At 41.3% G+C, this 24,529-nt stretch overlaps 1 protein-coding gene across 4 annotated transcripts in view; it reads left to right on the forward strand.

The window, feature by feature from the left end:
• The first annotated feature begins 15,002 nt into the window (after positions 1-15,002).
• Positions 15,003-24,529, forward strand: part of SLC16A9 (solute carrier family 16 member 9) — a 58,985-nt gene continuing 49,458 nt past the window's right edge. For 2 of the 4 annotated variants that reach the window (XM_054436356.2, XM_063669953.1), the window contains exon 1: positions 15,006-15,849. The gene's annotated coding sequence lies outside the window, so the exon portion shown is untranslated. Of the gene's footprint in view, positions 15,850-22,994; positions 23,156-24,529 lie in introns of those variants that run through there. The other 2 variants (XM_063669952.1, XM_063669951.1) reach the window with 2 other exon arrangements.

Consider the following 24,529-nt stretch of genomic DNA (forward strand, 5'->3'; position numbering starts at 1 on the left):
ACTTTTAGTTAATCTATAATCTATAGAAACAATGCTTATCACTGTCAATAAGGCTTGCTGTCAGTAAATATGTGGGTAAATCTCTGTTTGAGGCTGTCAGCTCTGAAGGCTGTGAGACCCCTGATTTCCCACTCCACACCTCTATATTTCTGTGTGTGTGTCTTTAATTCCTCTAACACCACTAGGTTAGGGTCTCCCCAACTGAGCTGGTCTTGGCAAAGCTCCATTGTTTTGTGTTATTAAATATGAAGTCAGGCTTTGTAAATGGGAGTCTCGGATCACTGTTCTGTGTTCAGTACCCAAATAAATTAAAGCAGTATCCATAAAAATCATTTTAATGTAATTTTAAAAATAATTTAAAAATCTCAAATACTATTTTAAGCAATTTGTTTTCAAATAACTCACAAGTGTTGGTATAATTTGGAAACAATTTCCAATTGTTTGGCCTTTATAATAATACCTCTTGTGTGACCAGCACTCTTCAGTTTATGAAGCATTGAGTGACTCATTAACGGTTGTAGGTAGGGTAACATTTGAGTGTCCACTTGAATAAAATGACTTTCAAGAAAAGTAAGCCAGAGAGCCATTCCAGTAAGAATGAATAATTCCTAAGTCTATCTCATAATTGGGATGAACTCTTCTGTAGAGATGGGGGGGCAAGGTTTGAGAGAGGATCTTAAATGTGTGCAGTTTGTATGACCACCTAGATGCAGGGTGTTGTTCTGGGCTGTTCTCTGCATGACTGTTTACTGATCTTACTGGGAGCTGTCCTACTCACTGAGCAAACTCAGGGCAAGATGCTATGTAGGCCAGTCTAAGATCAACAATGATCCCAGACTTATTTATAAACCCACAGGAAAGGCCTCTGAGAGTGCTCTGCCATCTGACCTGAGACTAGGGTGAGGAAGGATTAGTGCTAAGGCACGGGAAGTCCTTGGTGGCCAACTAGGTTTCCAGTGTGAGCCAGGAGACTCATTTGGCCTTTCAGCCAGTAGGCAGCTGCAGACTGTTCTCTGGACTCTTGTACAAGGTGCAATCTCAACTACAGGGTTTGCCATTTGGGTGTTGTATATGGAAGTTGATTATGACTTGTACCATGGAGATCATTCACTCAATAAATGTTTATCAAGTACCCTTAGCCTACCTGGCAGTGTTGTAGGTACAGGGATATATTAGAGTACCAAGCAGGTGGGGCCCCTACTCTTATGGAGCTTGCTTTCAGTGAGGAAGGCAGGCAAGAAGTTGATAAACACATGATAATTTCATGTGCTGTGGAGAAAATAAAACAGAGGAAAGAGAGAGAGAGCTTAGGTGGAGGAAGAATATTTTTGCTAGCAGGAGCTAAGAAAGTTTTCCTGAGAAAGCAACATTGGAGCAGAGACTTGACTGGTGACGAGCTGGCTAGGTGGAGGCCTAGAGGAAGAGTAAGGACTCAGATGCCAAGGAAAGCAGATACAAATGACTTGGGGTAGGTAGAACTCATTAAAGCATTAGGAAGCTGATATGGTTTGGCTGTGTCCCCACCCAGAACTCACCTAGAATTGTAATAATCCCCATGTGTCAAGGGCAGGGCCAGGTGGAGATAATTGAATCATGGGTTTCCCCCATACTGTTCTTGTGATAGTGAATAAGTCGCACGAGATTTGATGGTTTTATGAAGCACACACTCTTTTGCCTGCCATCATGTAAGAAATGACTTTGCTGCTCTTTTGCCTTCCATTATGCTTGTGAGGCCTTCTCAGCCATGTGGAACTGTGAGTCAATTAAACCTCTTTTCTTTATAAATTACCCAGTCTCAGGTATGTTGTTAATAGCATCATGAGAACAGACTCTCACACTGCTAATAAAGATACTACAGAAGCTCACCGTGACTACAGCTTAGTAAGTGGAGAGCTAATTTTTCAGGATTGATAAAAATCAGCTTTCTCTGACATTTATCCTGCAACCTGGATGGTTAGGGAAACCTTCCAATGGCAGAGGATACAGATTCTCTATGTATTGTTCTTTTTTTTTTTTTTGGTGGGGGTGAAGGAGTCTCACTCCATCATCCAGGCTGGAGTGCAATGATGCAATCTCGGCTCACTGCAACCTCCGCCTCCCGGGTTCAAGTGATTCTCCCTGTCTCAGCCTCCCGAGTAGCTGGGATAACAGGCACTCACCACCATGTCCAGCTAATTTTTGTGTTTTTAGTAGAGACGGGGTTTCACCATATTGGCCAGGCTGGTCTCGAACTCCTGACCTCAGGTGATCCTCCTGCCTTGGCCTCACAAAGTTCTGGGATTATAGGCGTGAACCACTGTACCTGGCCCTATGTGTTGTTCTGTGTCCTTTGTGCCAGCATATGTCACAACTTACATTAAACAGTGAATCCTCTCTCTGATGGTTGCAATTTTTCATGGTTATTCCAGCCTGATCTTGTCTGATCCCTAACTTGGCACAATATTAAGCAGCTCTGTTGCTCTACTAGATGAATTTAAAGGCTGTGTTTTGCTGACATATTTTTAAAAACTACAAGCAGAGCTAAAATTACATCTGCTGTATTTTTTTAGTAACAGCTTTATTGAGATATAATTCATATATCATACAATTCAATTGACATACATGGATGGGTAGAATCAATCTTGTAAAAATGACAATACTGCCAAAAACAATCTACAAATTCAACGTGATTTCCATTAGAATACCACATCATTCTTCACAGAACTAGAATAAACAATACTAAAATTCATATGGAGCCAAAAAAAGTGCCCCCATAGCCAAAGAAAGACTAAGCAAAAAGAAAAAATCTGGAGGCATCACCTTGCCTGACTTCAAATATACTATAATGCCATAGTCACCAAAACAGCATGGTGCTGGTATAAAATAGGCACATAGACCAATGGAACAGAATAGAGAACCCAGAAATAAAGCCAAGCACTTACATCCAACTGATCTTCAACAAAGCAAAGAAAAACATAAAGTGGGAAAGGACACCCTATTCAACAAATGTTGCTTGAAGACACGCCACATGTAGAAGAATGAAACTGGATCTTCATCTCTTATCTTATACAAAAATCAACTCAAGATGGATCAAAGACTTAAATATAAGGCCTGAAACCATAAAAGTTGTAGAAGATAAGCTAGACCTTGGCTTAGGCAAAGACTTCATGACCTGGAACCCAAAAGCAAATGTAACAAAAACAAAGATAAATAGATGGGACTTAATTAAACTAAACAAGATTCTGCACAGCAAAAGAAACAATCAGCAGAGCAAACAGACAGCCCACAGAGTGGGAGAAAATCTTTGCAGTCTATACATGTGACAAAGAACCAATATCCAGAATCTATAAGGAACTCAAATAAATTAGCAAGAAAAAAACAAACAATCCCATCAAAAATTGGGCTAAGGACATGAATAGACAATTCTCAAAAGAAGGTATACAAATGGCCAACAAACATATGAAAAAATGCTCAACATCACTAATGATCAGAGAAATGCAAATCAAAACCACAATGTGATACCACCTTGCTCCTGAAAGAGTGGCCATAATAAAAAAAAAATCAAATCAAACAATAATAGATGTTGGCATGGATGTGGTGAAAAGAGAACACTTTTACACTATCGGTGGGAATGTAAACTAGTACAATCACTATGGAAAACAGTGTGGAGATTCCTTAAAGAACTAAAAGCAGAACTACCATTTGACCTAGCAATTCCACTACTGGCTATCTACCTGGAGGAAAAGAAGTCATTATACGAAAAACATACTTTCACATGCAGGTATATAGCAGCACAATTCACAATTGTAAAAATATGGAACCAGCCCAAATGCCCATCAATCATTGAGTGGATAAAGAAAGTGTTTTTTATATATACATACATATATATATATATATATATATATATATATATATATGCACACACACACACACCATGGAATACTACTCAACTATAAAAAGGAATGAAATAATGGCATTTACAGCAACCTGGATGGAACTGGAGACCATTTTTCTAAGTGAAGTAACTCAAGAATGGAAAACCAAACATCATATGTTCTCACTCATAAGGGGGAACTAAGCTATGAGCATGCAAAGGCATAAGAGTGATACATTGGACTTTGGGGACTTGGGGGTAAGGGTAGGGGATGGTGAGAGATAAAAGACTACACATTGGGTACAGTGTCCACTGCTCCAGTGATGGGTGCACTGAAATCTCAGAAATCACCACTAAATAACTTATTCTTGTAAAAATAAAATAAAATAAAATAGAAAAAAAGAATCAGAAAAAAATGAAAGCAAAAAAAAAAAAAAAAAAGCAGAGCTAAAGTTACATCTGCTGTATTTTTTTAAGTAACAGCTTTATTGAGATGTAATTCATATACCATACAATTCACTTGACATACAATTGACATGCAATTTAAAGTGTACAATTTAATGCTTTTTAGCATATTTACAGAGTTCTGCAATCAACATCACAATCAATTTTAGAAATTTTCATCATTCCAAAAGGAAACCCCATGCCCATTAGTACATGTTAGGCGCTTCTCCCCATCTTCCCCCAGCAGGTCCCCCTCCCCAGCCCTAGGCAACCAGTAATCTTCTTTCTGTCTCTAAATTCACCTAATTCTGCGATGTTTATATAAATGGAATATATAACATGTAGCCTTTCCTATCTGTCTTCTTTCCACTTAGCATTTATAAGTACTTTTGTACTTATAAATTGTGACATTTATAAGTACTTTTTACAGCAGAATAATATTCCATTGTATGGATATACCACATTTTCTTTATTTGTTCATCAGTTGATGGGCATTTGCATTGTTTCCACTTTTTGGCTAATGTGAATAATGCTGCTATGAACATTCATGTACAAGTCTTTGTGAGAGCATGTTTTCATTTTTCTTGGTTATGTACCCAGGAGTGGAAACCATTGGCTCATCTGGTGACTCTATCTTTAACCTTTTGAGGAACTGCCAGGCTATTTTACAAAGTGGCTGCCCCACTTTTATAGTTTTTGAAAAGATTTTCTCCTAATCTCTAGAAGGGGGAGCACATTTTTGACACCTGATAATTCTCAGCATTTGAAATGTTAAATATGAAGATTATGAAATAAAGAAATTTAAAGAAAATAAATGGAAGTTTTAAAACTCAAACCAAAGTAAGAGGTTTGAGTTTTAAAACTTTCACTTATTTTCTTTAAATTTATTTTTTATGCCATCTAATAATAATTTACCTTATTTTGGGGGTTCCTTATTACCCATTGCATATTAAATAGTTAATTACATAAGGAATTCCTCACATTTTCTTCAAGTGCCTTAGGTCAAGTAATGAAGAGCCAAGTTAACATGAGATACTTTTTAATTGACAGTCATTAAATTTATTTACCTACTAAATCATTGGGTACCTACTCTATGCCAGGCATGTGTGCAGTGCTGAATATTTTCTTTGCTATTTTATACTTTCAGAGGTTACTTTATTATTTCAGGGTTGGAGGAACACTGTGTACTACAAATAATTATCATAGCTAATGTTCCACAAGCAAGCTCTTTGCATATTGAGTTTTTTGCTTTGGGTATTCATTAGTTACATACTTTTTTTAATAAAATATGCCATTTGGGTCACACTTGATAAGTCAAACTTTTTGCAAATTACAGTTGTCAGCACCACAGGAGTTCCATTAGGTATTTATTTTTCCACCTCAAAGCAATGTTCATTTCTTAATTTATTTGGTGTATATTATAACATTACTGACTAGAGAACCTGTTGAAAAATAATCTTGACCAGCCAAAGAAAAGTTGAACTAGCAGCCTTTCCAAGAATTACATCGAAGGCAGAATCCAATCCTTTACTTCATTAAGACCACAGTTGACAGAAGATGTACCCGAGTTATAGAAATATTGATGTGATGTGGAAGGAGGGTGATGCCTGAGGAGTCATTTAATTCTATTTAAATTCACATTAAAAGGCCAAGTTTCAGACTATTTTGGTCGCTGGACTTTGATTCTCTGAACTGGTTACCAAACCTGCGTGTCACTACAGACACTTCTTGGATGAATTTGAATAACTCAGATGCCAGTTGTGTAATGGAGAGAAAAGGATAGTGCATATGACATTCATTTGTAGTCATTGTAAATTTGTCAGTGGATAGAATTTTCTTCCTTTTACTTTAGTACAGATAGGTTCAGAACCTTACTTGCCATGGGATTCTTTGGTATACTCATGAAAACAAGTACTCATATAGAACTTATGTATTATGTGTTAAGCTGTTCTGAACACTTTTTCTGGTTTAATTCATGAATCTTCACAACTACCACTTGAGGTAGGTATTATTTTCCCTGTTTTATAGATGATGAAACAGGCACAAAGAAGATAAGGACCCTCATCAAGATTAAGAAGCTAATAGGTAGTCTGGGCTTCAGGGTCTGTGCTTTTGTCCTATATGCCCTCTGCTTCTTTTAGCCTCTTGGGATTTCTGTTTCTTCATCTGAAAAATTAGAAGATTAAATCCTACATTGAACATTGAATATGAGGTCGCATCTGCTAATCTCCAGGGCCCTTTTCCTAAGACTCAGGTTCAGAATCAGCAGTCTCAAAAAGAGCATTCGTGACCACATGTGACTAAGAGAAATAATCAAGACAAAAAATACCCTAGGAATTAAAACATCCAGAAGCAGCTTCTTTGTGCCTCCAAAGATGTCTGAAGGACCAGATTCAATAAAAGGAAATGCCCATAATTATCATTGTACATGATGTTGACGATCAATTCAGCCTTAGTTTGGTGGGTACCAGAGTCTTTGTGATGGATCCAAGTATTTGTACTATGGGCCATACCTCTCTGTAGACTTGGAAACATAATGACTTTTAATCTAAATCCACAGTGACAGATTTGGTTGAGGATAAAGGAGCTATTGCCATGCTTCTATCTGAGCCAGCTGTACCCCTGGGGTTTGACAGACGTTAGCTTCTTACTGCCAAAAGATATTGTCTTTTTTTCCCTAAGACCTCTTTAGCCTAATCATCAATTTCTGATTCTTCTTGGTTAGGACAGTCCTATTTCCAGTGAAACTTTAGCCCTTGCTTTATCAGACACCGTTCCTCAATATAGTGTCATCTCATAGGTTTTCTATTTTTTGTTTCTGTTGCGTCTCTTCAGTGATCTATGATTATATTTTCCAAGCTACAATCAAGAAACTGAATTTGACAAAATAATTTTGTACTATTTCCAGTTGCAAAAGAAATCTTGAAGATGTATTTTAGATTCAATAATGCTGGAGTTTCATGAAATTTTTATGTGTTATTGGAATGATGAGATATCATATTTGAAATTGGAACTATTCTAGAGGATCCTGCAATGTGAGGCACACTTCCCTCACTTTCTAGCAATTCTTTGTTCTTATTATTCTAAGTTCTAATTGGACATCCGGAAACTGTCTTAGACCTTTATCTACTAATCACAGCCACTACCAGTTATGCGGTACTTCTCAATCTTTCAAATTCGCCCCTACATCATTTTATAATTTTATAGATTTTAAGTTTTCTTATCTTTTGCCTCAGCTATTAAAAGGAGCCTTCTAACTAGTCTCCTTCCCAGTCAGTGTACCCTCCAACATGGTTTCTAAGAGTGATCACCTTGAAACACAAATTCCACCATGTCATTCCTCTGTTTAGAATGTTTCAATGGTTCTCCTTTGCTGGATAGTCTTCACATGGAGAACTTCCATGGTCTAAACCATTGTAGAGAACATTTGTTGTTTTCTGGCTAGTCAGCATCCCAGTTTGTTTTTGGAGAAGTATCTCTCCCCTAATGAGTACTCTCAAAGTGCCCTGTCTTCCCCTAGCTTAGAGATGGCTACATGGCCCAAACCAGGCCAGTCACACTTTCTTCTGGGACTTTGAATCTTGAATAAAACTCTGCAAGGATGGAGCTCATTAATTTCCTCATGAGAATGCATAGTCCCTACCAATGAGATCTCTAAATGAATGTGGGTCCTTCCAAGTTCTCCAATTTATGCTATCCTGCCAAGAGATGGGAACTGTTAACTGCATTCAAAAGCCCTATGCTTGTTTACCTTCCCCTTCCCACAAATACTCTGACTTTTAATCATTTGTAATAATCCATTGTAATTCCCTAGCATACCATGGGAGTCTTTCATGCCATGAAGACTTTGCAGATGCTCTCCTCTCTGTGTTGGAACGCCTCCCTCTCAAGCCAAGCAGTGCCTCAGACTCTGTGTTTCTTTAACATAGCACAAGTTCCCTGATTGGGGTGGTTAGCCCATTCTAGTAATTACTGTCAGTCTTCTTTCCTAGATTGCAGCCTCCTTTGATGCCTGGCATAAAATAAACAAGATTTATTATTTATTTTTAATTTTTATTTTTTGAGACAGTGTCTCACTCTGTGGCCCAGGCTGGAGTGCAGTGGCACGATCTCTGCTCACTTCAACCTCTGCCTCCCAGGTTCAAGCAATTCTCATGCCTCAGCCTCTTGAGTAGCTGGGATTACATGTGTGAGCCACCATGCCCAGGCTACAAGAATTATTAGATGAATGAATAAATAAAATGACAGTATATTTTGTAGTTCATACATGGGAATTTATGTTGTAGATAACAAATAAGGCACATCTCCAGAACTGAAGAAAAGGATAGAAGGTTTAAGATAATAGAATCAACATAAAATTCATGAAACTGACTATAGGAGAATTGCTGATGAAATCAGGGCAAATTTATTAAAATAAGAGTGATGATGATGATGATAAAGTTACGTGACAAACACAGAGCATGTATTTTACTAGCTAAGTAGTTTCTAATTAGGTAAGTAGTTTTAAAATATCATTTAAATTTATTTATTTATTTATTTTTAGAGTTGGGGGTCTTACTATGTTGCCCAGGCTGGACTCAAACTTCTGAGCTTCAGCAATTTTCCTCCTTCATCTTCCCAAGTAGCTGGGACTACAGGCATGTGCCACCACACTCAGTTCAAAATGTTATTTTTAATACAGCTTGGTTAAATAGTAGTGGTTGAGAGCACAGAATCCAGAGTCAGACAGCCTGGGTTTAATCTCCATACCTCTATTTTTTCATTTTTTGGATGGAATAAATTGTACCTACATCATAAGTTTGTCATTATGAAAATAAAATAATATAGGTAAAGTACTTAACACAGTGCCTAGTGGTTCTCATTCTTCATTTGCCAGCCCACCCCATCCCAATCCAACTTCTGCCCCTCTGTGACTCTCTGTTCCTGGGAGGCTGAACCCTTATGGGCAGCATTCCATTCTCTCTCAATGCCTGCATTCTGCTTGGGCTTGGCCAAGGGTAGGCACCACCAAGAGATCTGAGAGCAGAGAGAGAGGTGAGAGTATTGGCTCTACACCCATTTTGATGCCTTGTCTCTGGGAACAAACTACCTTCCTTCCCAATTCCAGCCGCCTTCAGGTGCTGCTAGCCCAGGCCCTGGGCACACTAGGTCTTCCATTTGTCACTGAAGCCCCAGGAGCAGTAAAGGCTTCCCACTGTCCCTCAGCTTTGAGTGCCACCTGTTTATTCTTTTGACTCTGCCCACATTGCTGTAAAGTACTTTTCCCTTAAGATTTCTTTGACTATCTGGGATGAATCCTGTTTCCTGGCCAGACCCTAATACACTGTACATAGTAATTTCTTTAAAATGTGAGCTTTGGTTATTATATTAAATTATTAATATTACATATTTAAATTGTTAAATTATCAATGATTTGATAATTGTTAAATTATCAAATAATAAATATTTAAATTGTTAAACTATCAACTAAATTTTCATATAGTTTCATTAACTATACAAAAACAAACATGGATATTGAGAAGGCAGGATTCAGAAGCATCTTCAAAATAAAGCAGGCCAGGCATGGTGGCTCATGCCAATAATCCCAGCACTTTGGAAGGCAGAGGCAGGAAGATCACTTGAGCCCTGGAGTTTGAGGTCAGCCTGGGCAATATAGTGAGACCCTGTCTACACATCCCTCAACACACACACAATTAGCTGAGTGTGATGCTGCCTGCCTGTAGTTCCAGCTACTTGGGAGGCAGAAGTGGGAAGATCGCTTGAGATCAAAAGGTTGAGGTTGCAGTGAACCAAAATCATGCCACTGCACTCCTGCCTGGGCAACAGAGACCCTGCCAAAAAAAAAAAAAAAAAAAAAAAAACAATTCCGAACTAACCAACCAAACAAACAAAAAACATAAACTAGAGGACACATTTCATATCTACAGCAAGTTGCTTGCCTATGGTTTGGAATAACTCCCAAGTACTTTAATGGAAAAGTGTAAGCAGCTCTGCAATGTGGTAGGTGGTAGGGACAGAGATGAGTAAACCATTCTATGTGAGCCCAGCGTGGGGTAGGGTAAGTAGAGGATAATTCATGTATCCTTTTAGATTGCTTCTGTCTGCATTGATTTCAGTCTATGTTCAAACTGTTAGGAAACTGCTTGACTACATTTTTTTTCCTCAAGGGTATGTTTTTACATGTATAACTTTTACTTTCATGGATTAGTTACCATCTTCTAAATTACTCCCAAGAAATCAAAATTGCAGCCTGTTGAATAGATAGATTTAAGGTGATCATATTTGCCAAATAAACATTTTTTACTTAGTGAACCAGTGGGCAACGTCTTTGGACTACCTAGAAATTTTAGGCAGGATGGACCCTGTACATAGAGTAAAAGTCATGCTCTTTCTCTTACATCATGTAATGAAGAGAAGAAGGCTAAAATGTAACACTTTGAACTAAAAAATTGGTGCTGTCTGAAACTTTATGTAATACATCTAAATCAAATACTTCGGCAAAAGCACATTTAAAAAAACTGGCACTGTTCCATAAAAAGATTTGATTCACTCATCTTGAGTTTATTTTTATATAGTATTCATCTACTCCACCTGTATTTTCACAAGAAGACATTGGATCCATTGGTACATTTGAACTCCACACCCTGCCTTTGGTAGTAAGCCCTTCTTCCTTAATGATGACACTGTAGATCATGTAAACTGAATTTGTAGCACATATGATTCTATGGGTGGATTTAAAATGTGGGAAATGGCTTTAAAGTGTCCTGGACACATGCAGAAATTTTCTCTTCCTCTCCTTCAGTGCACTTTTGAGAACCTGCTATGTGCCAAGCACTCTGCTGGAGCCTGGTATAAAGCTTGGTAAGCACAGCTGGAGGTCCTACGTTATGTGTGGACCCCGGACTCACATTGCCTGTGTCTGCCTCTGTCTCAGCCACTTTGGTGCCCTCCAACTTCAGGCACCTCTTTAACCTCACGAGGCCTTAATTTTCCTTATACATAAAAATATGCACATTCTGTATAATTTTATGTTTCTGATTTCCACTTTCATGAGAATTTAGAGTGACAGTTCAGAGCAGAGTTCTCTGTAGCCTGGTCACCAAGATTCAAACCTCAGCTTCACCTCTCACTATGTGATTGAGGGCAAATTATTCAGCTTCTCTCTAGTTCATTTTCATTATTGGCAAAAGGCAGGTGATAATAGTAGAACCTACTTCTTGGGTTTCTTGTGAAGCTTTAAATTAGTGTAAGAAGTCAGTCCTCATTGTTAGCTCTCCCCAGTCTTGAATCATTTTTCTAAAGTAGTTTGGGAAGAGCTCAGGCTTAACAATCAGCCAGATCAGGCTCAGAATCCCACTCCATCACTGACCCATTGAGTGACTCAGCAAGTAACTTAACCATTCTGAACCCCAGTGTCCTCATCTGTAAAGTGAAGATAACAATACTTAGCCAGGCTGGGCACGGTGGCTCATGCCTATAATCCCAACACTTTGGGAGGCCGAGAAGGGAGGATCGCTTGAGCCCAGGTGTTCGAGATCAGCCTGGGCAAGATGGCAAGACCAAGTCCCTATAAAAAAATTTTTCGAATTAGCTGGGTGTTGTGGTGCATGCCTGTAGTCCCAGCTACTCAGGTGGCTAAGGTGAAGGATCCCTTTAGCCCTGGAGTTCGAGGGTGAAGTGAACCGTGATCATGCCACTGCACTCCAGCCTGGATGAGAGTAAGCAGTAAGACCATGTCTCTAAAAAACAAAACAAAACAATACCATTGATTTATCTTCTCCATTTCCCCTAAATTAAAAATCACTTGAGCCAGATAATATGATGAAAGATAAAGGCAGGAAAATATGAAATGATATTCTGGAGAATTGCAAGTAAAAATACAATATAGTGTATCTTTAAGGTCACTTTTAACATTTGAAAATTTGTCCTTTTAAACAAAAGCTCTATAAGCATAAGAGAATGATTTATCCACTTTTTTTATTTTCTGACCTTTTGTCTGTTAGAGTGTGAGAGAATAAATTGGAAATAATAGAATGGTTTATAGATAGATCTCCAAGCCAACTGCTATAAAAACCACAAAATCAGTTTTCTTTAATTGTTTTTAATACAAAGTGTAGCGACTTTGTAGCTATGCTGTCATTCATAACAGGAGAAGAACATCATGTCAAAAGAAAAGAAACCTGCGTGGTGTGGTAAGTCAGGGAGGAAAGTCTGGTCAGCCAGGCAAGCACTGGACCAGTGACTCAGGTGCTGGTCAAGTGTACCACCTTCCCCTCACTTGATGTCATCTTGCTCTGCCCTCTGTGTTTCATGTTTCTGCTTCCATGCTGGAATAAGGACCAAAGAACAATTTTAGGTTAATTTCTCCATCTCATTCTTTAAAGGACTAAGTTGGCAAATAGCTTAAGAAAGAGAAACCTTAGAACATTTCACAAATTATGAAGTTCTTCATAAATGCTTAATAACAATGCAAAGCAAAAAATGAACTCTTTTATTTAGTTGACACCTCTGTATCAACTTTTCTTTAAAAGCATTTCTCAGGTTCCTTTTCTTCCAAAGCCGGGTTCATTTAAATCTGGCTTATGTAATAGCCTGCCTTTTTCCATCTTGTTGAAACTATTTCTGAGCCTGGAGAGTGACCCAAAGGGCAGATGCTGGCCAGAGCTGTAAAGCCAGCAATATCTAACTTATCTGATTCTCGCTTTGCAAGCACAGCTTGCATTTTTTTTGTCACTGGATGGAAAAAAGTGGGGGCATAGAGAGGTGGTTTTAGCCTTGTCTGTGCTGACTTATCTGCCTCCCTCACCCCCAGGGTGATCTGGAGCACATCTTGAGCTTCTCCCAGTCAAATTCCATTTGGAAGTAAAGTGTCAGGACTCAACTAGATTTCTGAGTTCTTTTACATGTCTTAATGCTCTCCTGCAGATGATGGGGGCAATTTTCACATTCCAGCCTGGCAGCAGTCCCCTTAGCCAAGTGTCCACTGTCCCAGGGCCAGATTCTAGCTCTGATTCCTCCAAGCTCCCTTCTAGCCACTTCATTCATTACATTAGAAGCCTGGCCCTGCAGCCATCTGAGTTTATGACCCCTGAGAACCAGTCTTTCTTTCTAAAGCTGGGAGCATGCCTGTGTGTGAGCACAAGCTCATTTTTGGTTCTTAGTTGATAGGCAAGGGCTGGCCTGAGTAGAAATGGAAGTGCTGGCTATATACTCTTCTAAAAGAAATCTGGGAAAACTTGGTGCAAGTGATAACAGGCATGTGTCAATTTCAGAAACCAGTTGGTGGATGTAGAATATTTTCCAGGCACAGTTTCCTTGTCCCCAAAACAAAAGTTCATATACATTGACTGGTTTGAGCAACAATCAAGATTAACATGTGCTCTGGTGCTTAGGAAGTATTTGAATCAAAGACAGACTTGCTAAAATTACCTTTCATTGGCTGGGTGCGGTGGCTCACGTCTGTAATCTCAGCACTTTGGAGGCCAAGGCAGTGGATCACTTGAGGTCGGGAGTTTAAGACCAGGCCAACATGGTGAAACCCCGTGTCCACTAAAAATACGAAAATTAGTCAGGTGTAGTGCTGCGTGCCTGTAATCCCAGCTACTCAGGAGGCTGAGGCAGGAGAATTGCTTGAACCTGGGAGGTGGAGGTTGCAATGAGCTGAGATCATGCCGCTGCACTCCAGCCTGGGCAACAGAGCAAGACTCCATCTCAAAAAAAATTTATTTTATTGAAACATAGAGAAAAGAACACAAATTATCAGTGTATAGGTCAATGCATTACCACAAAGTGAACGCACTTGAGTAACCATAAACTAGGTAAAAAATACAGCCTCAGAATCCCCTATTGTGTTCCCTCGCCTCTTTAGAAGTAAGTTTTTTATGGTGTTAACAGTACAGTTTCTCCATTTTTCCTTCCAGAACTTATTCTTGGGACCACGTTGCTCTCATTCTCACTGTTACTTTTCCCCTCTTCTCTTTTTCCTTCTTAGAACAAAACAAAATACTATTGACTAGCAGTGGTCATTCTCTTCCCTATAACCTGAAAGTCAGTAAATGGAGTAGAAAGGACTGACGGGGGCCAAAAGGGCTGAACCTCCACCACATTTGTGCTGTAAGGAAACATGACATGGTTGCCTAGGCTCCACAGGTTTTTTAAACTCTCATCTCACACAGACTCCATGATACAGGCAAGATTCTTGTAATTTCATAGACAAGGAAACGGAGGCTCAGCAGCTTGATCAGCACTTCTGAAACCAACCGTTTGCCAGGTGTAGAGTCTTCATTTAGGCCAGGACCAGTCACTTTCAGTGTATAAAGGGAGTTCTCATCAAGGTGGTTGATGGCCGCAGTCCCCTTTGAGAAGTAGAAAATGTGGTGCGGCTTCCCAGAAAAATGCATACACAGAGGAACACAAAAAGTGCATATCACTTTGGAGGATTCCCACAGCTGGCGAACCACTGGTACCTATGGACAGCCCCCAGCTGCTGCAGTGACTCTGAGGGATAAAACATCCATCCATCTCTGCGCGCAAGCCCATTACCAAAGATAGTATTGCCAATGGTAGTATTGTTAGTGCAGTTCAACTGCGGGACAGACTGAACGTCCTTAGAAGCAGCCTGTGTGTGTGTGTGTGTGTGTGTGTGTGTGTGTGCACCGCGGGACGCCCTCCTTTCCCGCGGAGCTGTCACAAAGGACTGTACTTGGCATCCTCATTCCTCACTTCCCAGGATCACGGACTCCACAAAGTTCTGGTGCTCGTTTCTCCGGGACCACTGCCAGCTGAGCATACAGCTCCGGCCAGGAGGGCGCCAGCGGCCCCGGGAGCCAGGGAGACCAAGGACGACTCGCATTCATTTCTAGACCCCGGCTCCCCGCAAATGCGCACGGTCTTTGGCGGGCTCGGCCAGGGCACGTGGTGGGCGGCGGGGGCACAGCGGCGCCTGGGGACGCGCGTGTGTGCGCACCGAGAGGGCGCCTGGCCGACGGCGCCCACCTCTCTCGTGGCTTTGGTGGCTCCAGGCCTGGTAGGGCCGGGGCCGCGGCTCGGGCTGTGCCCTCCCTACTCCTGGCCGGGCCGGGAGCAGCGGGAGCAGGCGCAGCGCCCCTACCGCCCGCTTTTCCGCCTCCATCTCCTCCGCCTCCTCCTCCTCCTTCCCCCAACCACCCGCGCAGTCAGAACCGGTTCAGACTGGCCGGGGTGCCCCGCAAAGAGAGACAAGGGAGAAAAAGACAACAGGGAAAACCCCGGGGAGGAGAAGAGAAGGTGGAGCCCAGAGAAGGGGGCCGGCTCCCCAACTCCATGTGGACGCCGCCGCTGCGGGTCTGCGGGGGCAGAGGGCGGCGGCTCCCGGGGCAGCGCGTAGCGGGACCGATTGCCTAATACTCCAGCAGGGGCCGGGGCTGCAGCTGGTTCGGATAAATAGCCGCCCGGCTGGCCCGGAGCTGCAGGGGAGAGCGGCGGCCGCGATTCCCACTACACCAGCAGCCCGGCCGCCCGGGGCACTGCGCCGGGTGCTGAGCACCGGAGGCCCCGCCGAGGCCGGGACTCAGGTAAAGGGCTGGAGCTTGCGGGGAGGGTTCCAAGGGTGGGCAGCAGCCCCTGCTGCCCAGCGTCCTAGAGACAAGAAGTAACTCCGACTCTGAGCAGTAGGAGGGGGCGGTGGAGCAGCACGGAACCCAGCTTTTGTCTGGGGTGTATGCCGGGGGCTTCGAGTTCCACGGTGCGCCCGCCCCTCTTCGCCCCCTTTTTGATGGGGTGCTTCTACAAAGTGGGCAAGTTTTCCCGGGAATCTGAAGGCGGCATTTTGCACAGAGTTTAAAGAGAGGGAGGGGGTCCTGGGGGTGGTACAGTGGCCTCCCAGAGAGCTGCCTCTGGACTCCTGAGAGAGCTTCTAGGGTTGCTGGTGGAAGAGCAGGGAGAGGTGCATGTGATGCAGGTGGGCCTCCATTTCCCAGAGGACCGAAAGGCCTCCAACTGCCTTGGTCGGGAGCGCGAGCAAGCAGGTGCCCGCAGAGGGTTGGGATTGGGGCGCCGCGGATACTCCTGACATACTTGGAGCGCAGCGCGCAGGGCCGGCGGATTCTTCACGGTGGCGCTAGGTTCAGCACCACCCGGCAGCCCTGGGCGAGCGCGGGAGCCCAGCCTTCGCCACCGCCTCAGGAGGCACCGGCACCAGCACCGCGGCCACCTGGACCCTCAGCCAGAACTTGGGAGGACGTGGCGCTTAATGCCCCATCTTTGGTTCGCCCTAGGTAACCTGCTCTGGCTTCAGCAGCGCCCAGAGGCTTTCCAGAGAGCTGATAACCACGAACAAACTTGGCCGTCAAAAGCAAATCAATGCTTTACCTTGTTTTCTGGGTGCCTAGTCTATCCAACACAAACTATCCCGGAAGTTTAGTCAGGATTTACACTAAATATATTACTTACATAGTAAGTTATTCGATATAACATTTTTGATCAATTTTCTAGGCTACAGTTTTGATGTGTTTTTTAAAAATCTTGAATTAACTGAATAATAGTTCATATTGAAGGTGGACTCTCCCATTCCCTGCCCACAGTAGGATTTTCCGTTGTTCCATGAAATTCTGTAAATTGGTATGCCCTAACAGTTTCTTATATTTGAGTTGGCTTCAGCTTCGAGAAATTCTTCAGGCAGGTTTAGGCAGAGGGCTGAGGAAGCTAGAGAAGGTTCCGAAGAGAAAGGATGATTATTTGTTGCATGATTATAGCGTCTTTTAAAACTTCTAATAGGAAAACACTTCCACTTTCCTGGACCAAATGCAGAGTAAAGCCATTTTCTATTATCTGTTGCAATAATTAATAATAAATATGTAAATGCAGAAAACATGGTTAATACCCATATCATTGCCAGAAACCAGTCCCGCTCTCCCCCGCCTCAAAAAAAAGTCCTCGGAAGTAGGAATTAGATAAAATAATTTAACCTGCAATTTTGCAGCAACTCAGACTTTCAGCACCACGGATCCCCTAATAACATCCCTACTGGTTTCTTCCATTTTTTGTGTAGGCGAGTGGAATAACGGGTATCCTTCATATCCATAGGATGAGCATTGGGAGGAGCCAAAGATATGGGGAGGTAGATCAAGACATTAGGAAATCTTTTCTGGCGTCTGACTTTGAGTCTGAAAAGGTGGTATGAATTGGTTGGTGTCTGAATCTTTATCAGGACACATTATGGTGCTCTGGGGTGGATCTGGCCATGCAACTCAAGCTAGAGGATGACAACTACACAGAGGTAGTCACATTTTCAAGTTTTACTTCCTTATCCCAATCTTTCAAACCCCTAGTTAATTAGGCAATAAAAATTGTATGTATTTATGATGCACACAACACGATATTTTGAAATAGTAATACATTGTAGGATGGCCCAACCAACATAATTAACCTATGTATTACGTCACATTTTTATCTTTTTTTTTTTTTTTGGTGTGATGAGAACACTTCAAATCTACCATCTTAACAATTTTCAAAATTGTTACCATAGTGACTATAGTCACTATGTTGAACAATAGATCTCTTAAACTTATTGCTCCTATCTAACTGAAATTTTGTATCCTTTGACAAACATCTCTTCACCCCAACCCTAACTACTGGTAACCAGGGTTCTACTCTCTTCTCTGAGTTCAACCATTTCAGATTCAAATCTCCCTTCCCTTCCCTCCCGTCCCCTCCCCTCTTTTCCTTCCTTCTTTTCTTCTCTCTCTTTCTTCTCTCTCTCTCTCTCTTTCTTCTCACTGCAGCCTCGACTTCACCAGGCTCAGGTGATCCTCTCACCTCAGGCTCCCAAGTAGCTGGGACTACAAGTGTGTGCCACCACACCCAGCTAATTTCTGTGTTTTTTGTAGAGATGGGGTTTCGCCATGGTTCCCAAGCTGGATTACAGGCATGAGCCACTGTGCCCGGCTGATTTCCTTCTTTTTTTTCTTTTTTTGAGACAGAGTTTCACTTTTTTGTTTGAGACAGAGTTTTGCTCTTGTCACCCAGGCTGGAGTGCAGTGGCGCAATCTTGGCTTACTGCAACCTCTGCCTTCCGGGTTCAAGCAGTTCTTTCGCCTCAGCCTCCCGAGTAGCTGGCATTACAGGTGCGTGCCACCATGCCTGGCTAATTTTTTGTATTTTTAGTAGAGATTGGGTTTCACCATGTTGGACAGGCTGGTCTCGAACTCCTGACCTCAGGTGATCCACCTGCCTTGGCCTCCCAAAATGCTGGGATTACAGGCGTGAGCCACCATGCCTGACTGATTTCCTTCTTTTTCAAGTCTGAATTAGTCTCCTATTGTGTGTGTGTGTGTGTGTGTGTGTGTGTATCACATTTCTTTATCCATTCATCCACTCATAGACATTTAGGTTGATTCCATATCTTGGCTATGGTGAATAATGCTGCAAGGAACATGGAAGTGCAGCTATCACTTCAATATAATGCTTTCCTTTCCTTTGGGTATATAGTGAGATTGCTGGATCATATGGTAGTTCTATTTTTTATTTTTCTGAGGAACCACCATATTTTTTTCCGTCATGGCTTTCCAAGATAGTATCACTTAATGACTTCGATTTTAATTAATGATTGCAAAAATGTATATATTTTGAGCTACTTAGCCTTTTCTTTGGGAGGTTCTTGGCAGACACCAAAGTAACCCTTATGGATGATGAGATTGAACTATAACAAAAAACCAAGTTCAAAAAAAAGAACACATGGTCCCTGCCTGCAAATGTTTAGTGAGAAAAATAGACTTACAAATATCTGTATTACAAGATAGTATAAATGGAGTCATAGGGTAGCAACATCAATAGTGTTCTACTGAATGACAAAGAAAAGGAGAGGTTCATTCAAGGCTAAGTATGAAGAAAAGTTGTGGGGTGGGTGTAGCAATTTAGGAAGAGGATTTCCTTGATGGAAAAGAGGCCTGCTGGAACAAGAGAATAGCACAGAGATAAGGAAGTCTAGTGTGTTTATAGGAAGCAAAGCAGTTTGGAGTAGCTGAAGCCTGGAATTTAAGACAGATAAGGCTGGGAGGTGGGATAGGGCTAGATTATGGAGACTATGACATGTCATGCTAAGAAACTAAAATGTGATTGAACATTATTGGTATATTTACATAAACAGTATCAACATCCTTAACTGTACTTTTTGCCTTTAATTTCAGTTTTATGAGTTTCCTTCTAAAATAAGTAGTTGACTAAAATCTCAATATTTACTTCCTATCAGTTTCTTTCAATCAATAAAAGAATAATGTATTCCTAATATCCTTCAATGCTTTATCTAAATCCAACAGTGTTTTACCCCCAAACCTGCATTCCTATGATATTAATAGCTCTTAGCTTGATTAAAACTTCAGATAGAAAAACACTTCCACTTTCCTGGGGCAATATGCAGTGTATAGTCATTTTCTATTCTCTGTTGCAATCATTAATCATAATAATTAATGTTTATTAAACATGTTATGTCAAGGGAGCCACATAGCCTTATGTTATCTAGGGAGGCATTATTTTGATCTTAGACTGAGAATTTTTACAAGGTCACACAACTAAGTAAATGGACCAAGGAGGCTACCCCCAGAGCCTGTCCTTTGAACTATTGTACTATCATGTAACACGGACATAGTGTATGATAATTATTATTAATATTAGATAGAAACTGGGCCTGATTCCTGTAGCAGGACTGTTTTTCTGCTTTTTTTCTTTGCATCTTCATTTTCATCATTTGGATTAATTTTACCTTACATGTTCAGTGACGGGACATATTTTAATGTTTTAATACACTTTTAAACTACTCATGGGATCTTGTACTTTTATGACCCACCCAAAAGAAACTCTTAAGCTCTGAGAAGTGACAGGATGTGGGATGAAAAGAAATGTTAGCAAAAGTGATGGCACTAAATGTGAAGACCAGGCCTTCCAGATTCTCTGGAAGAATGTCGATTACCAATATTCTCATGATTCCCAATAAACTCCCCAAATTACCAGATCTTTTTGCATTTCAGCATCCCATATATTTTTCTGTGGGTCTTGATTTTTTTATTATGAAAGTAATACAGTAAACATACTACTTTGTACATGACATACTAAAGTATGTATTTAGACAACAGATCAAACATCACATGATCATGTATAAATAGTGCAAAACATTTGCTAACTGAAAGAACATGTCAGTGTTGTTATTATCATAGATTTCTTCACCAGAACACTATTCTCAGGCCAAGCTCTGCAGGAGAGGATTGTGTGGAGTAGAGAGAAGCTGAAATGAGAGCCCGGCAGTCCAGTGACCCTGGTAACAGTGTGGGACACAGGGAGTTGATGATATCAATGTATCTCAGTGTCTGGCCCTCACTCTGCCTAAATTTAACTGTGTTACATCTTTATTTTTGTATTTACTTTGTTAAATATTTGGACCTTTCCATCTTTTCTCAGACTCTGAGTGGTTTACAGATCCTGCTATTTTCACTTTTGAGTTTGAGAGTAGGACTTAGAAATAGATGACTCTTCAATGGATTGGGGAGTAAAGGATCCTGAAACTGTTCTCTCCTTTAGCATGATGTCTCTCAACTTCAGTTTCCTCATGGGTAGATTGAGGGATTGAATAAGATCAGTGGTGGCAATCACAATCTTCACAAGGTTTACCCAAATGAGACAGTCATCATAAATGAGCAAAGAAGACTGGGGGCAGTGGTTGGGTAGTAGGTGTGTGGAGGTATGGGGGATAGCACAGGTGAAACTAAATGCAAGGCAACGTTAGTCCTGTGTCAGGGAGATATTAGGGAGTAGAAGGACCTGGAGAGAAAATGCCTCATCCAATGAGAGCCAGACTTACTCAGTTCCAGTTCATCGTTATGTAAGAATGAGGGCCCAGTGTTATCATAACTTTCAATGTTTTGAGAGAATCCTGAAGTTCGGATTTTTATGTGAAATCTTCTGGTGTTAAAACATCAGCAATTTGGCCGGGCACGGTGGCTCACGCCTGTAATCCCAGCACTTTGGGAGGCAGGCGGGCGGATCACGAGGTCAGGATATTGAGACCATCCTGGCTAACAGGGCGAAACCCCGTCTCTACTAAAAAAATACCAAAAGAATTAGCCAGGCATGGTGGCGGGCACCTGTAGTCCCAGCTACTCGGGAGGCTGAGGCAGGAGAATGGCTGGAACCCGGGAGGCGGAGCTTGCAGTAAGCCGAGATGTCGCCACTGCACTCCGGCCTGGGTGACAGAGCAAGACTTCGTCTCAAAAAAAAAAGAAAAGAAAAAGTCAGCAATTCATTCAAATTTACTAAAAACAAAACCAAAAACATCGAGTCTGCCAAACAAAACACATTAAGAGACGAGATTTGGCCTGAGTGGTGCCAAAGTTTCCAAAATTCCTTCTGACTTCAGACTTTTGTGATCCTATATAACCAATTTCTTCCCCTTTTACTAAAACGTATGGTAGTACTCCCTGTATCCAAATTATGACAGCTTTGGAGGAGCTCTTTGGCAAATGCTAGACTATGACAAATCTACAAGGCCTTGAAGGTTAAAAAATATCCTTTTTTCATAGCCACACTATTGATAAAATTCAGAGACCTCATACCACGGGAGGCCATGGTAGGTTAATTGCTTCAGCTCAGCAGTTTGAGAGCAGCTTGGGTATCATAGTGAAACTTCGTCTCTACAAAAAATGAAAAATTAGCGGTCATAGTGGCACCTGCCTGTAGTCCTAGCTATTTGGGAAGCTGAGGTAGCAGGATCATTTGAGCTTGGGAGGTCAAGGCTGCAGTGATGAGCTATGATTGCACCACTGCACCCCAGCCTGGCAACACAGCAAGGACCTGTCTCAAAAAATCAGAGGCTCCAGAAGTTAATTACCTGTATTTATTGTCCCTTTCACGAACAATTAGTGTGATTTAGTTCCAAGATTCAGAACTGCTCCTCTAAATATTTTACTTCCTTTTCTGCCTTTCCATCTCAATGTGAAAGAATCAATTTTGGTTTCCACTTGGATGAGGGGTATTTATAGGCTTGGCTGATGGTGTTCAGACAAAGAAATCTTCATTGTCTTTAACCTGGCAATATTTCACCATGTATTCTGTCCCTCTTCCTTAACAGCGCTATCTGGGGATGTTCTTGAATTTCAACTAGATGGATAAATTAAGGGTTTGACTTTTAGAAGTTAATATGGCAATTTCGATTTTTTTAAAAAGCTATTTATATGGATCCAAAAAATAAAAAGGTAAACATAATGAATGGATTTGCAGTGAAATTCTTTAATACAAGTGTGTTTTTAAAGCTGAGTTTCTTGGATTTGACTGGCTGGGATGTGTTATTTGCTTTATGTCAATGAGCTATTCTACAAACAAGTGGGCCTGACTTAAAGTTCAGAGCAGATGTTGACAATGAGAAGGAAGCATCTGAGTACATAAAACAAGAATGACATGTTGAGAGAAACCACATACCTTACTGTGACTGAGCTGACTACAGAGGACAAACAAGAGGCTCTGAATGACAGTTCTGAGCCATGATTTGCCCTTGTCCCAGCCCCAGTAATGAGTCAGCCCCCACCCTCTCACATCAGAGAGTATGTTAACCATCACTGAATGTTTAACATTTAAAACTGAATTGGAAAGAATCAGGTAATTATTTGATCATTACAGCCATGTCATCTGATGTTATATTGGTAAAAGATTTGGATTTTAATTTTTTTACTCATGTATTTGGCTAGCTTTTCAGATTCAATGGTGGAGACAGACTCTAAGCTCCAGAGAGGAAGGGGCCACATCTCCTTCACCCCACAATGCCTTCTAAATGCACTCAATTCATTTTGTTGAATGAAAGATATTTGATTAATCATTTGAATACATAGGAGATTTTAGGTAAGTAGGCTTTCAATGCATTCATTCATTCATTTCATACAGATTTGTTGAGCTTTCCCTATGTGCCAATCATAATTCTTAGTGCTAGGCATATGGGATAGACTTGTGGGCTAGTCCCTTAACAAATAACAATCTATTGTAATAAATGTTATGGCAGAGATGCTTAAATTGGTGTGAGACCTTGGAGGAGGAATGACTGATGTAGAGTTTCACAGATGGCATCAAGATGAGAGAAACATTTGGGCTCAGTCTTGAAGGAAGAGTAGGAATTGGAGAAAGGCATTCCAGCTGCCTCCAGCTATTAATAGGAACTGAAGAGTCAAAGTTTGGACAAGGGAGGGAGCATAGCTAAAATGCTGAGTCGTGAGCTGTGGGTTGGGGGGCACAGATTTGTGGGACATCTTAGCATTACAGACTTTTAGAAGAAAGAATCAGAAAGAATAACTGGCTAGTTATTTAAAGATCTGGATATCTGATGTCATATGGACAAAACATGGTTTTATAAAACCAATGCTTTCATTTTTGTTTATAATTTTTGAATAACATTATAGTTTTAGTGATGGACGACTGTAAGCTTCATGAGGGAAAGAATGATTGTCATTGATTTCTTAGTGTCCTTTTGTAATTAATGAAATAAAACCTTGGGCTCTGCTAATGGGTAAACTGTGGGTAATGAGGAACCATGGAAGGATTTGAAAAATTGGAAGCAGAATTGAGATGACCAGAGAGCCACGGTTTAGGAAGATGGATCTGGCAGCAGCTCGGTAGATGCCCTGCAGCAGGGAGACAGTGTAAGCTGAGGGATCCATCTGTAGGCAGTTGTGATGGTCCAGGCATTCGCAGAAAAGATGGAGAGGAAGAGTCTGATTGCAGAACTCTTTGGGGGACCCTGGGATGCTGGAGACGAGGAGCTGGGATTCAAGGAAGAGGTGGAATGCAGTGAAGTGGAGGCTTTGTGCTTGGGCAAATGGAAGTATGATCATGACAGTTTTGCAGATAAAATTCAGGAGGAGAAATTAAGAATTGAGTTTGAAGGATCTGGGCACATCCAGTTGAGATCTTGACATGAAAAATGGTGAAAAATTCATTAGAAATGTGGATCTGGAGTTCTGAAGAGAGGTCAGGGCTGGGGATGGAGACTTCAGACTTCTTGCTTGAGTATCTGTGATCACTTGGTGGCATTAGAGAGAGCCTGGGAGAGTCTTGTGGGAGTGGGCTCACGAAAGCCAAGGGGGCAGTGGTTCGTAAAAACAGAGACGTAAACAGTGTCAAGAATGAGGAGGCTGTGCTGACGAACTGTGAGGATGCAGGGAATGCCATAGTGAAAACACTTTTTATTGTTTGGATGCATCAGAAGCCAGAAATCACTGAGTA

This window comes from Pongo pygmaeus, chromosome 8, assembly GCF_028885625.2.
Source record: "Pongo pygmaeus isolate AG05252 chromosome 8, NHGRI_mPonPyg2-v2.0_pri, whole genome shotgun sequence".
NCBI classification, from domain to species: Eukaryota; Metazoa; Chordata; class Mammalia; order Primates; family Hominidae; genus Pongo; species Pongo pygmaeus.